General features: G+C 32.3%; 1 long non-coding RNA gene across 1 annotated transcript; it reads right to left on the reverse strand.

Moving 5' to 3' along the window:
• Window positions 1-5,666: 5,666 nt before the first annotated feature.
• LOC121770925 lies at window positions 5,667-6,477 on the reverse strand. The gene is made up of 2 exons (XR_006043884.1): window positions 6,207-6,477; window positions 5,667-6,125 (listed from the first exon to the last, which is right to left on the reverse strand). It is a non-coding gene; the product is annotated as an uncharacterized LOC121770925 (long non-coding RNA).
• Between the last annotated feature and the right edge of the window lie 6,867 nt (window positions 6,478-13,344).

Raw genomic sequence — 13,344 nt, forward strand, 5'->3', positions numbered from 1 at the left:
CGAATAGAATTATACTTGTGTAGTGAGACCAATATTCATGGGTTTGTCAGAGAAATTAAATTTAGCTTCTAGTTCACGTTTTCTTTGGAGGCGCCAATTTAAAAACGAAATGATAATTTTGCCCTTAAATAACCGAAATATGATAGTTTTATTTGATAAAATGTTAGTTTTGTTAGATTAAAACCCTTCGAAATATGATAAAACTCAAACCCTTCGAATCGCATCCAAACCCTACGAATCGCATTCAAACCCTTGCTTCTTCAGTTTCGAAGGAAAAACCATTCAAGCATCATCGAAGAAAGGTTGGATGAAGTTTTTTACTTATTTCACTTTTGTTTTTGCTATATTGATTTTTTTTCTCATATCCATGAAGGTGCTGCAGTCGAAATAAGTTCTAAGATGCGTGAGGATAGACCGCAACAAATTGTTGCACCTACAACTGAAATAAGGACAAAAAATCAACAAGATGTCCTTCGAACAACAACTTCTGAGGAAATAAGGTCCAAAAACAACCATGATATGCAACAAAAACAGAAACCAGAGAGTGAGTTATTTAATTATTTAGTATCTCAGTGAATACTTTTGAGCTATATTAAGTGTGTATTCATGAATTTGACCACTTTTTTAGTATGTCTTCCAGCCTCAAAGCGTGGGAGGTCATAAACCAACGATGAAGAAGAAATGCTTGCCAGAAAGAAACAGGATAAAAGAAAGAGTGTTAAAGATATTAGTTGTAAAGTTCCTTCGTCTGATGAAATTAAAAGTGCAATTAGGGAGGCTGCATATGCTATTAGTAAAATGATGAGGTATATAAAGGATGCTCCAACAAATACCAATGACACCAATTGCTTCAAAGTTGCAGCTATAAATGCACTAAAGATGGTTGGTGTGGAGGTTGATCAAGGGGACCAAGCTGTGTCTAAGCCAATTGAAAACATGACACAAGCTATGGAAGAGGATCAAGAAGATGATCCAGAATGGATTCAGCTTATGAAAAATGATGGAAGTCCATGATGAAAAATACAAATTAGTGAATGAAGGCACATCAATTTTGTCTGATATTAACTTTGGAAAGAAAGCAGTAAGTTGAAGATTTGGGAAACAATTTATTTACTTTTTTGAGTTTTTATTCTTATGTTATATCACATTTCACTATTTGCAGGAGACAAATGATTATAATCCCTCAATCGAAATAGTAATTTACAATCCAGACATGGTAAGTGTTAAGCAATGATATATCTCATCCATTCACCAACACTTTTAACAAACATGAAGTGAACTATATGTCTTATATAGTGAAGTTTTCATATCATTCTTACCCTAACAGACAACTGCTAGGATTGAACAAATGGAGAGGATGGTCCAGGCCAAAACCAAGTTTACCTTGAAGGAGTCACAAATCTTTTGTGGATTATGACAACATATGAATCAAATTAGAAAGATTTATATTATAGTTCTGATTTAGAAGAAAAATATACAAAAGATGTGCTAACACACACACATATTTGAACAGGGACGCCATAGTGTATGATGATAATGTCATAACGGTAACAAAAAGAGAATAATGTTCACTATTGCCACGTACGCTAATAGAAGTGGGTGTGATCAGTGCATGGGCTTCTTATTTGAATAATATGGAAGGATACAGGGCTCTATCTTCATCAAGGCGCCTTTTTTTCACAACATACCCATCCGTAAGAATAATATAAATTTTGAAAAATAAATGGCATGGTATATGTTCATTATAAAGCATGACTATATATATGCTTGTCTATCATCTTCATCATCAGCAGCAGCATCAGGAAGTTTCTCTCCTAATACACAAAAGATTTCAGTGTGTTAAACGATTTATGTCATTATATAAAGTCAAAGTATCATTTTATCCCCTAAAACCATCATTTTATCAAGTGTAACTATAATTATATCAAGTCCAACTAGTAAGTTTATCATTTTACCCACTAAAACTATCATTTTATTCCCAGAACCTATCATTTTCAATTATTTTCATCCAGATTTGACTTGTCTCATCTTTCAGCTGTATACAATTGTTGACTGACCTTATGAAGTCGACCTCATGGCTCTAATTGATAGATTCTGTGACAATTTACAAACTGAGGTTGAACAAATTCCGTATTTCAAATGGGACGATGTAGATTTGGTAAATACTGAACACAATTGATTCTTTGTTATATTACTAATTGTTTTTATTCTGAAATTATTATTATTATCTATGTAGGTGTTCTTTCCAATATGTGCTGTAGAACATTACTATACCATATGCTTCAGATTTAGTACTAAAAGTAGAGTGGTGATTGACAATTCAAAGAATGCTGACGATGACGACGTATTTAATCAAATATGGTGGCATACCTGCAAATGTGGTAAGTATACATGATATATAGTGAAGTATTTTTGTGATTACAGTGAAGTATAGCACTCTTTATATTGAACTACATCTGATATTCATAATGATATATTGCAGAGATTGTTTTTTTGTCATTTTTTGACAAAAATGGGGTATCACAACCAAAGCAAATCAATTAAGTATACGAGCATAGTAAGGCTCAAAATGCCTTGGAGAACAACATCAAATGTAGAAGATTGTGGAGTTTTTTTGATGCGACATTTGGAATGTTATTATGGTGAGCGTGAACAAGATTGTAATTGTGGATTAACTGCAAGAAGCAAGGGAATACTCCAAAGACTAAGAGCAAAGTATTGTAGCGCATTATTATTGTCGAAAAAAAACCATGAGGCATTGAATATCTTGTCACTAGCATCAAAGCATTATCAAGAATATGGGAAAACAAATAACACAGATGTGGAAAAAATGATTATAAACTTCAAGCGTTCATAAACTATTGTAGAAAACTTAATTTAAATTCAATAGCAAGTACTTATTGTACATTAATATCTTGTTTACTATTTAATTCACTGTTGTGTTGTATCTATTTACTTCACTGAATAAGGAACTAGTGTTTTGTGAACAAGAGTGAAGTAAAATCCGAATAAGAGTGATGTGTTTTGCTTGATAAAATGATACTTTTACTGATTTGTAGGTATGTACATTCCTGTTTGTGATGATGCTTTGAAGCCAATGATTGGTAGTTAAGATGACACTTTTGGCTTATAAATGTTAGGTTTACTGGATAAAATGATAGTTTTGCTTGATAGAATGATACTCTGAGTTGATAAAGATACTTTTGCCAATAGAATGATACTCTGAGTTGACAAAATGATAGTTTTGCCTGATAGAATGATACTCTGGGTTGATAAAATGATAAATGTTACTCGCAGCAGATAAATTAATATTTCTAACCTATAAAATGACAAAATGATACTTGCAGCCGATAAAATGATATTTCTGATTGATAGAATGATACTTTGAGTTGATAAAATGATACTTTTGTTTATAAAAAGATACATTCGTCATAAAATGACACTTTAACCTGAGAAAATGATAATCTATCCTTATAAAATGATATATAAGCTGAAGAAATGACATATAAGCTGATAAAATGACAAAAAATTGTTAAAATGATAGTTTTGCCGGATAGAATGATACTTTATGTTGATAAAATGATACTTTTGGCTTATAAATATTAGGTTTACAACATAAAATGATAATTTTACTGATATGTAGTTATGTACATTCCTGTTTGTAATGATGCTTTGAAGCCAATGATTGGTAGTTAAGATGATACTTTTGGCTTATAAATGTTAGGTTTACTATATAAAATGATAGTTTTGCCGGATAGAATGATACCCTGAGTTTATAAAATGATAAATGTTACTCGCAAAATATAAAATCATATTTCTAACCTATAAAATGACAAAATGATACTTGCAGACGATAAAATGATATTTCTGACTGATAGAATGATACTTTGAGTTGATAAAATGATACTTTTATTTATAAATGTTAGATTTACTGCATAAAATGATAGTTTTGACTGATAGAATGATACTCTGAGTTGATAAAATGATACTTTTATTGATATGTAGGTATTTACATTCTTGGTAGTTAAGGAGATACATCTGGCTTATAAATGTTAGTTTTACTGTATAAAATGATAGTTTTGCCGGATAGAATGATACTCTGAGTTTATAAAATGATAAATGTTACTCGCAGCAGATAAAATGATATTTCTATCCTATAAAATGAAAAAATGATACTTGCAGCCGATAAAATGATATTTCTGAATGATAGAATGATACTTTGAGTTGATAAAATGATACTTTTGTTTATAAAATGATACATTGGTCATAAAATGACACTTTAACCTGATAAAATGATAATATAAGCGGATAAAATGACAACAACCTTATAAAATGATATATAAGCAGAAGAAATGTCATATAAGCTCATAAAATGACATAAAAATGATAAAATGATAGTTTTGCCGGATAGAATGATACTTTAAGTTGATAAAATGATACTTTTGGCTTATAAAGGTTAGGTTTACAACATAAAATGATAGTTTTGACGGATAGAATGATACTCTGAGTTGATAAAATGATACTTTTACTGATATGTAGTTATGTACATTCCTGTTTATAATGATGCTTTAAAGCCAATGATTGGTAGTTAAGATGATACTTTTGGCTTATAAATGATAGGTTTACTGTATAAAATGATAGTTTTGCCAGATAGAATGATACTCTGAGTTGATAGAATGATACTTTTGTTTATAAATGTTAGATTTACTGCATAAAATGATAGTTTTGACTGATGGAATGATACTCTGAGTTGATAAAATGATACTTTTATTGATATGTAGGTATTTACATTCTTGGTAGTTAAGGAGATACTTCTGGCTTATAAATGATAGGTTTACTGTATAAAATGATAGTTTTGCCGGATAGAATGATACTCTGAGTTTATAAAATGATAAATGTTACTCGCAGAAGATAAAATCATATTTCTAACCTATAAAATGATAAAATGATACTTGCAGCCGATAAAATGATATTTCTGACTGATAGAATGATAGTTGATAAAATGATACTTTTGAAAGGATTGAACTTTTGACAAATCCAAACTTTTAAAGGTTTGAACTATCATTTTATACCTAACACTATTTTTTCATAATTGTCATTTCGTTTTCAAATTGGTGCGTCGATAGAAAACGCTAAATTTGATTTCTCTGACACTCAAACCCTTCGAATCGCTTCCAAACCCTCCAAATCGCTTCCAAACTCTCCGATCGCATTCAAACTGTAGTTTCGAAGGTAAATCCATCCAAATTCTGTAATATGACGTCGGAAAACGCTCAAGCATCATCGAAGAAAGGTTGGGTAAAGTTTTTTACTTATTTCACTTTTGTTTTTGTTCGATTTTATCATTTTGCCTGCGATTCTCCTTTTTTTTAGATTTTGTAGTTTTTTAGTGTAGATTTAGAGTTACATATGACATCATGATGAATTTACTTTGAATTTACTTCATACTTGGTTTTGTATCATCAATACATACCTTGTTCCATATCCTAACTCAACGGTTTTTAGATTCTAAATCAGCGGTTTATTCGAAGAAGTTTATCAGTGTCTATAGCAAATGGGTGACTATAGCGGCAAAACTCATATTGATAAAGCGAATAGTTGAGATCCGTTAGTTTATCAGTATCTGCAGCCATATCTGTAACACCCCGTAAAAAAGACAGAGAGAGGAAAAAAAATCAAATTAATCAAATTAAATCTTTTCCTAGTTGACTTGGTCACCAATTATTCCATAATTCAAATTTAATTAAAGATTTTACAAAGATTTTCCTCCTCCGTGATCTGCAAATAGATATCAAACAAATCCAAACTATCAAAATATGATACGGTTTCTCCCATATCTCCACTCCCTAAAATCTCTCCAACCACCAAATCCATCAATATCTATTAGTTTTGCCTATATATATCCAATCAATCCCACGATCTTTCTACACATAAATTCAATACCAAGAAAAATCGGGAACTAAAATCTAGAGAAAGAACCGAGTTGGAGAAGAGAGTTTTCTATCGCCGAAGAAGGTAATCACCGATCAATTCCCAGCCTTGAATTCCTTGCATTCATTTAGGATAATTCTAAATCATCGTGCTCTGTACAAAGTTTCAATCTTTAAGTTTAGCCTTTGTCTCAACTGAAAATTTAATCATCCGAGAAACAAATCAAAATCGATTAAGAGAAATAGAATTAGAATGAATTGGGGAAAGAGACTTACCGTTGGGAGTAGCAGCGCAACAGACGGAGGAGCTGACCGCCGAAGCGGGCGGTGAGCGGCGGCGACGGAGAGGCAGTGACGGTAGCGAATTTCGGCAGCTTTGGACGGTGACTGCTGGAGCAGTGGAGAACGCGAGGGAGAAGGCGAGAAGAGTGCGAAATTGTGGACATCTCAAACTTTGGGACGTGTTGGAAGAAGAGGGTGAGGTGCAGGAGAGAGAGAGAGAGTTGAAATTGGGGATATGTATAAAGGGAAAACGTAATATGATTGGGATGAGAATTTTCGCTTAGTTGGTTTGTTTAATTGTTACAAGTTCTTTTTTTAATTTTAGGATTTTTGGGCCACTTGTTTTTATTTTTATGTTGGGCCGGCAGTGGTAGTTTAGTAATGGGTCGGAGTATTTTTGTTTTGTGGGCCTTGTTAATTAATTAATTTTGGAGCTGATGTTGGACGGAGCTTTTAGTATACGAGAATCTTGAAATTTCTTTAAGAATGAGCGAGGAAATAAACGAGCACGCAAGTTCACGTAGGATTCATTCATTCTAATTTAACTAGAAGTTTACGAGTTTTTGATGAGTTTGTTATTTTATTTCAAAAGGGTTTTTCTTTCACAAGCGAGTTAAGGCGGAGTGAGAGTTTTCAAGTTAAGAATATTAAGAGAACGAGGTGGGCTTTCTTTTTAAATAAGGGCAATGCCCTAAGTGTATTTTTATGTGAAATATATTGTGTCATGCCGTATTTTTGTTTTTGAGGATGTGCCTATCTGATCGCCTAGCGGGGAGCGAGTCCCTACTAGAAGTTATGAGTTTAATCGAATTCGGGTTTGTCTAGGGAGCGAGTCCCTATTCAAGCTAGTGTACACAGAGGGGATCGTGTGCTATCTTTCGAGTTGGCCGGTCCAGTGATCGAGAATGTGGCCACGTTCTCGTTTCACATATGAGGTTCAGATATGGTACGAGGAGAGAGCAGCCATACTTTTGAGCGAGAAATGTTTTGGTGACTTGGTCTTTTTTAAAACCCCGAGTTCACTTTTAAATGCTGACACAATATTTTATGAAAATTATTTTGGCATGTGTTCACTGGGTACATCAAGTACTCAGCCCTGCATTTCTTTTAAAAAATTTGCAGGTTGAGCGTGACGGGCGCGGTGGGTGTTGAGCAAGACCGTTGAAGAAACTTAAGTGTTTAGAATCTGTCATGTCTTCACACGTGGCATATTCATCCTCTCAAATGCTTCCGCTAAGTAGTTGTCCTTCTTTTGAGTTCTTTTATCGCAGAGATAATATTCATTTTTGAGTTGTTGATTGTTGAGATACTCAGATTTTATTTGAGTTATTCTCATTTGTTTCGAGCTATGGTCGCTTTTTGTTGTTTTCCCCTTTCTTCCCCGCTTCTTTAATCCTCCCCTAGTCGCGATCAACCGTCTTTTCTATCCTTAGAAAATGCGGGCGTGACAATATCCTAACCTCCTGACCTTATTAAAATGCTTTGGTTTAGAACAATGTGTGCAGCAGTAATGAAGATTCGAAGAAGTTTATTTGAGTGCTGATTTTGTGAGTAGTGTTTTGTTCTACTTAAGTGACAAGTTTTGCTCTGTCTCCTGTTTTGAAGTCATTGAAATTTAGTAAATGATAGTTTCAGAAGGTAAAATTATATTTTCAGGTGATAAAATGATAGTTTCATGTGATAAAATGATAGTTTCAGGTGCTAAAATGATACTTTGACTTTATATAATGACATAAATCGTTTAACACACTGAAATATTTTGTGTATTAGGAAACAACATTCCTGCTGATGTTGCTGATGATGATGTTAGACTCTTAATGATGGTTTCAGAAGGTAAAATGTTAAATCTTTTGTGTATTAATGATAAATCTCTAAATTGAAAATGATAGTGTCAGGGGATAAAATTATAGTTGCACTTGATAAAATGATGGTTTCAGGGGATAAAATGATAGTTTCGGGTGATAAAATGATAGTTTCAGGCGATAAAATAATAGTTTCAGGTTATAAAATGATAGTTTCAGGTGATAAAATGATAGTTTCAGGGTGTAAAATGATAGTTTCAGGGGATAAAATGATAGGTTCAGTGATAAAATGATACTTTTACATCATAAAATGATAGTTTTCAAATGATAAAATGATACTTTTGTATAAAATAATGATAGTTTTGGGGAATAAAATTCAGTGGGTAAAATGATAAACTTACTAGTTGCACTTGTTAAAATTATAGTTGCACTTCATTAAATGATGGTTTCAGGGGACAAAATGATAGTTTCAGTGGATAAAATGATACTTTTACTTTATATAATGACATAAATCGTTTAACACACTGAAATCTTTTGTGTATTAGGAACAAACATTCCTGATGCTGGTGCTGATCATGATGATAGACAAGTAGTGATGGTTTCAGAAGGTAAAATGATAAATCTTTTGTGTATTAATGATAAATCTCTACATTGAAAATGATAGTTTCAGAAGGTAAAATGATAGTTGCACTTGATAAAATGATTGTTTCAGGGGATAAAATGATAGTTTCAGGGGATAAAATGATAGTTTCATTGTGTAAAATGATAGGTTCAGTGATAAAATGATACTTTTGCATAAAATGATAAAATGATAGTTTCTTGGAATAAAATGATAGTTTCAGTAGGTAAAATGATAAACTTACTAGTTGCACTTGATAAAATGAAAGTTTCAGGGGATAAAATGATAGTTTTAGGGGGTAAAATGATAGTTTCTTGGGATAAAATGATACTTTGACTTAATTTAATGACATAAACCATTTAACACACTGAAATCTTTTGTGTATTAGGTGATGCTGATGCTGCTGATGATGATAGACTATTAGCAGATGAAATAGAAAGTATAAAAAATAACAAGAAAAGAAAGAATGGTGGTGCAAGTAAGAAGAAGGCAGCTGCAAAGAAGGGGAAGAAAATAGTTCTTCAAGATGATACAGCCATACAAACAACAAATTTGGCAGGTAGAAGGAATACTGACTTCTTCGTTAACATGCTCGAATGTCTAAACAAGAATCAAAGAAGAGCATTTAGAGATAGTGGGTTTGGCGCACTCCTACACTTCAAGATAAGAAGTTTCCCAAGATCATTGGCATATTATCTGATCTACAACTTTAACCATAAAAGTTCATCAATTAGATTGAACAGTGGGGAATCACTGTTTTTAGATGAGGATGATGTTCATATAACTCTTGGGTTCCTGATTGGATCTTCACCTATGACTAGGATCAAATTTCAGAAAAATATCGACATCAAAAGTCAAATTGCTAAATTCTGTAAAGGTGGAGAGAAAAGAATGGTGCCAGCGTATGTTGTAGAGCAGATGATGAAAGACGAAGAAGGTGGTGAGTGGTTCAAATGGTGTTTTATGGTTCTGGTGGAGTATGCCTTGATTAACACCCCTGCTGATGGAAATTTGAGTCCACAAATTTTAGATTACATAGATGATGTTGAGAAGATCAAACAATACAATTGGTGTAGCTATGTCATATCTAAATTGCTTGAAACACAAAAGAGATGGAAAAGTAACACAGCAAAGATATTTACCGGACCAGTTATCTTTGTAGTGGTAAGAATATATTTATTTTCCATTGTCTATGAATCCATTTACAGAAAAAATAATATTTAGTTTTTGTTAATGTAGGCTTGTTACGTTGTCTATGAAAAAAATCGGTGCCAAGATGTTATCCAACAGTTAAAGGATGGACTGCTGAACTGTTGAAAGAAAGATAAGGAGCAGAAATGAGTGATTCAGATTTTGGTCTCGGTCATAAGTATGACCGATATAAAAAGCAACCACATGAAGAGAATGACCAAGATGATGAATCTGAAGATGAAGATGATGTACCTGAAGATGTAAAATCATTGGAGATGAAAGATCATGATGAAGAGGGGACAACCAGTGGAAGTCAAGAAAAGACTTTCATAGATGAATGGAAGGAGGCTGCCAGGGATTGTAAAGCCTCAATGTCGAAAATGCTTGATGTCCTTGAAGCAGCGCCGGATAAAATCAGGAACCTTAATAGCTTTAAGATTATCTGTGATACAACAAGAAATGCATTGGGATTGAGAGAGGAAGGTATGCAGAGTGTTACAGATAGTCAGAAAACAATGCCACATGCTATGACAAATGATGATATTGATGATCCTGAATGGATCGATATCATGATTGAGCTAACTAAAGCAGCTGAGAGGACATATATACTGAAAAACAGGAATGAGTTCCCTACCTTCACTCTGATACCGGAATATGAAAAAACTCCTGATCAGCAAAAGGATATGGAGAAGGATATGGAGAAGGAAAGAGATGATGAGGTGGAAAACAAGCAAGAGAAACAGAATGAAAGAGAAAAGGAAATGGCTAATAAAGTAGCTCGAGAAGAGAAGGAAAAAGTGCCAGAGAAAGAAGTTGAATTCTTTATCACTGATCAATATGAGGTAACTTTTAAAAATGATAGTTTAAGTACATAAAATGATTGTTTATATTGTTAAAATGATATAGTTTTGATGATGTTTTTTGGTTCTGTTTTATTTGAAAAATGGTAATTTTGCATCATAAAATGATATTGTAAGGGAATAAAATGATAGTTTCGAATGATAAAATGATACTTTTGCATAAAATGATAAAATGATAGTTTCTGTGAATAAAATGATAGTTTCAGTGGGTAAAATGATAGGTTCAGTGATAAAATGATACTTTTGCATCGTAAAATGATAGTTTCATATGATAAAATGATACTTGCATAGAATAATAAAATGATACAGGTTTTATGATGTATTTTGGTTGTTTTGTTTTATAAAATGATACTTTTGCATCATAAAATGATAGTGTAAGGGGATAAAATGATAGTTTCAAATGATAAACTGATACTTTTGCATAAAATGATAGTTTCGGTGAATAAAATGATAGTTTCAGTGGGTAAAATGATACTTTTGCTTCATAAAATGATAGTGTCAGTGGGTAAAATGATACTTTTGCCTCATAAAATGATAGTTTCAAATGATAAAATGATACTTTTGCATAAAATGATAAAATGATAGTTTCGGGGAATAAAATGATAGTTTCATTGGGTGAAACGATATGTTCAATGATAAAATGAAATTTTTTGGTTCAATGATAGTTTCAATGGATAAAATGATAGGTTGAGTGATAAAATGATAGGTTCGGGGAATAAAATGATAATTTTCAGTGGGTAAAATGATAGGTTCAGTACACAAAATGATTGTTTATATGGTTAAAATGAAATAGGTTGGATGATGTTTTTTGATTGTTCTGTTTTATTTGAAAAATGATACTTTTGCATCATTAAATGATAGTGTAAGGGGATAAAATGATAGTTTCGAATGATAAAATGATACTTTTGCATAAAATGATAAAATGATAATTTCAGTGTATAAAATGATATTTTCAGTGGGTAAAATGATATGATTTCCATTGGGTAAAATAATATCCCTTATGTCAATAACAATTTTTTTTTTTTGAAAGAAGCATGACAGAGCATATACCATGATATCCACTGTCATGGAGGATATATGTGGTGAATTAGGAAATGAAGAAGTTTTAAAAGAGAGGGAAGAAGTTTTGGAAAAGGCCAAAGGTAAGTATAAAAGAAAAACTGAGTAAAGAAGAGAAGGAAATAATGTACTGGTTGATGAAACATGAAGAAAGCGAAGAGTAAGTTTTGAATTACATAATTATATTCTTATTAAATTCTCTTAACTAACATTAAATATGATTTTGAAATCAGTAATTAGATGGTTTATGAGAACAACATGATGAGCATGTTCAAGATTGATTTCCACAGCCTTGCTCCACGTACATACGTCAGTATCAACATTATAGATGCATGGGTTGTGTACCTCAACCAGCATGAAAAATTCAAATCAAAGGCATCACCGAGTCGTCTTTTCATCAACACCACACCTACGGTACAGTAAACGAATAAATAAATAATAGTGTTACATTAAAAGTTAAATTTATTTACAAAAATGTAAACATGACAGGTATACAATATCTCTGCAAGGGAATCTGGATGGACTCAAGCCGGGGCTCAAAGAAAATTCTGCTCATCACTGAATGAATTTGTGTCAAAGATTGAAAATTTCAAATGGGAAGATTATGACATGGTAAGTCATAATGAAATATACATTACAGAACAACATTCCTATACTTTTGAATATAAAATTTGTATATAATGTTTTGAAAATTAGATATTCTTTCCGATCTGGGCGCACGAACATTTCTATATCATGTGCTTCAATCTCAAGATTCAAATGATGGATGTGATTGACAATGCTCTGATTAGTGAAGAGTTGATTAAGAACAAATATGGAGATGCACCAAGTATGCTGGTATGTTTAGTTAAACACATTCAATATTTATTAGTTAAAATGAATTGAATATAATTTAGTACGAACATAATATCATTTTTACTAGTAATAAATATCATTTTTAATCAACCTCATGTATGTTTTGTGTTATTTGAATAGAAAATTTTCTTCCGAGATTATCTTGGAGATGGAGTTAATCCATCAATGGAGAGAATTGTCAAAATGTCAAAAACCAGACACATGACTTTGCCATGGCAGAACGATACAAATAAAGTTGACTGTGGAATTTATGTGATGCGCCATATGGAGACTTACATGGGTGGTCCTGTTCGTAAGTGGAATTCGAGTTTAACGAAGAAGGGGACAGAGGCTTTCATAAAACTCCGTGCCAAATATACTGACGCATTGCTTGTTGGAGATACAAACAATAAGGCTTTTGAGACATTTTCAAATATACAGCAGAAGTTTCAAAATGATAGCAAAAAGGGGGAAATCGATGTTGAAAAGATGATTAGAGAATTTGAACCCCCTAAAGAGAGCTAGTAGTTGTAATAGTAAATTGTATGACTTGATACTATTGTTTTGTAATAGTGGTGTCGAATATAATCACCTTAGATTATCATTCTATCAGTTAGAAATATCATTTTATCGGCTTCAAGTATCATTTTGTCATTTTATAGGTTTGAAATATCATTTTATCTACTGCGAGTAACATTTATCATTTTATTAAATAAGAGTATCATTCTATCCAGAAAAACTATCATTTTATACAGTAAACCTAACAG

The sequence above is a fragment of the Salvia splendens genome, chromosome 16 (genome assembly GCF_004379255.2).
Source record: "Salvia splendens isolate huo1 chromosome 16, SspV2, whole genome shotgun sequence".
Classification (NCBI taxonomy): domain Eukaryota; kingdom Viridiplantae; phylum Streptophyta; class Magnoliopsida; order Lamiales; family Lamiaceae; genus Salvia; species Salvia splendens.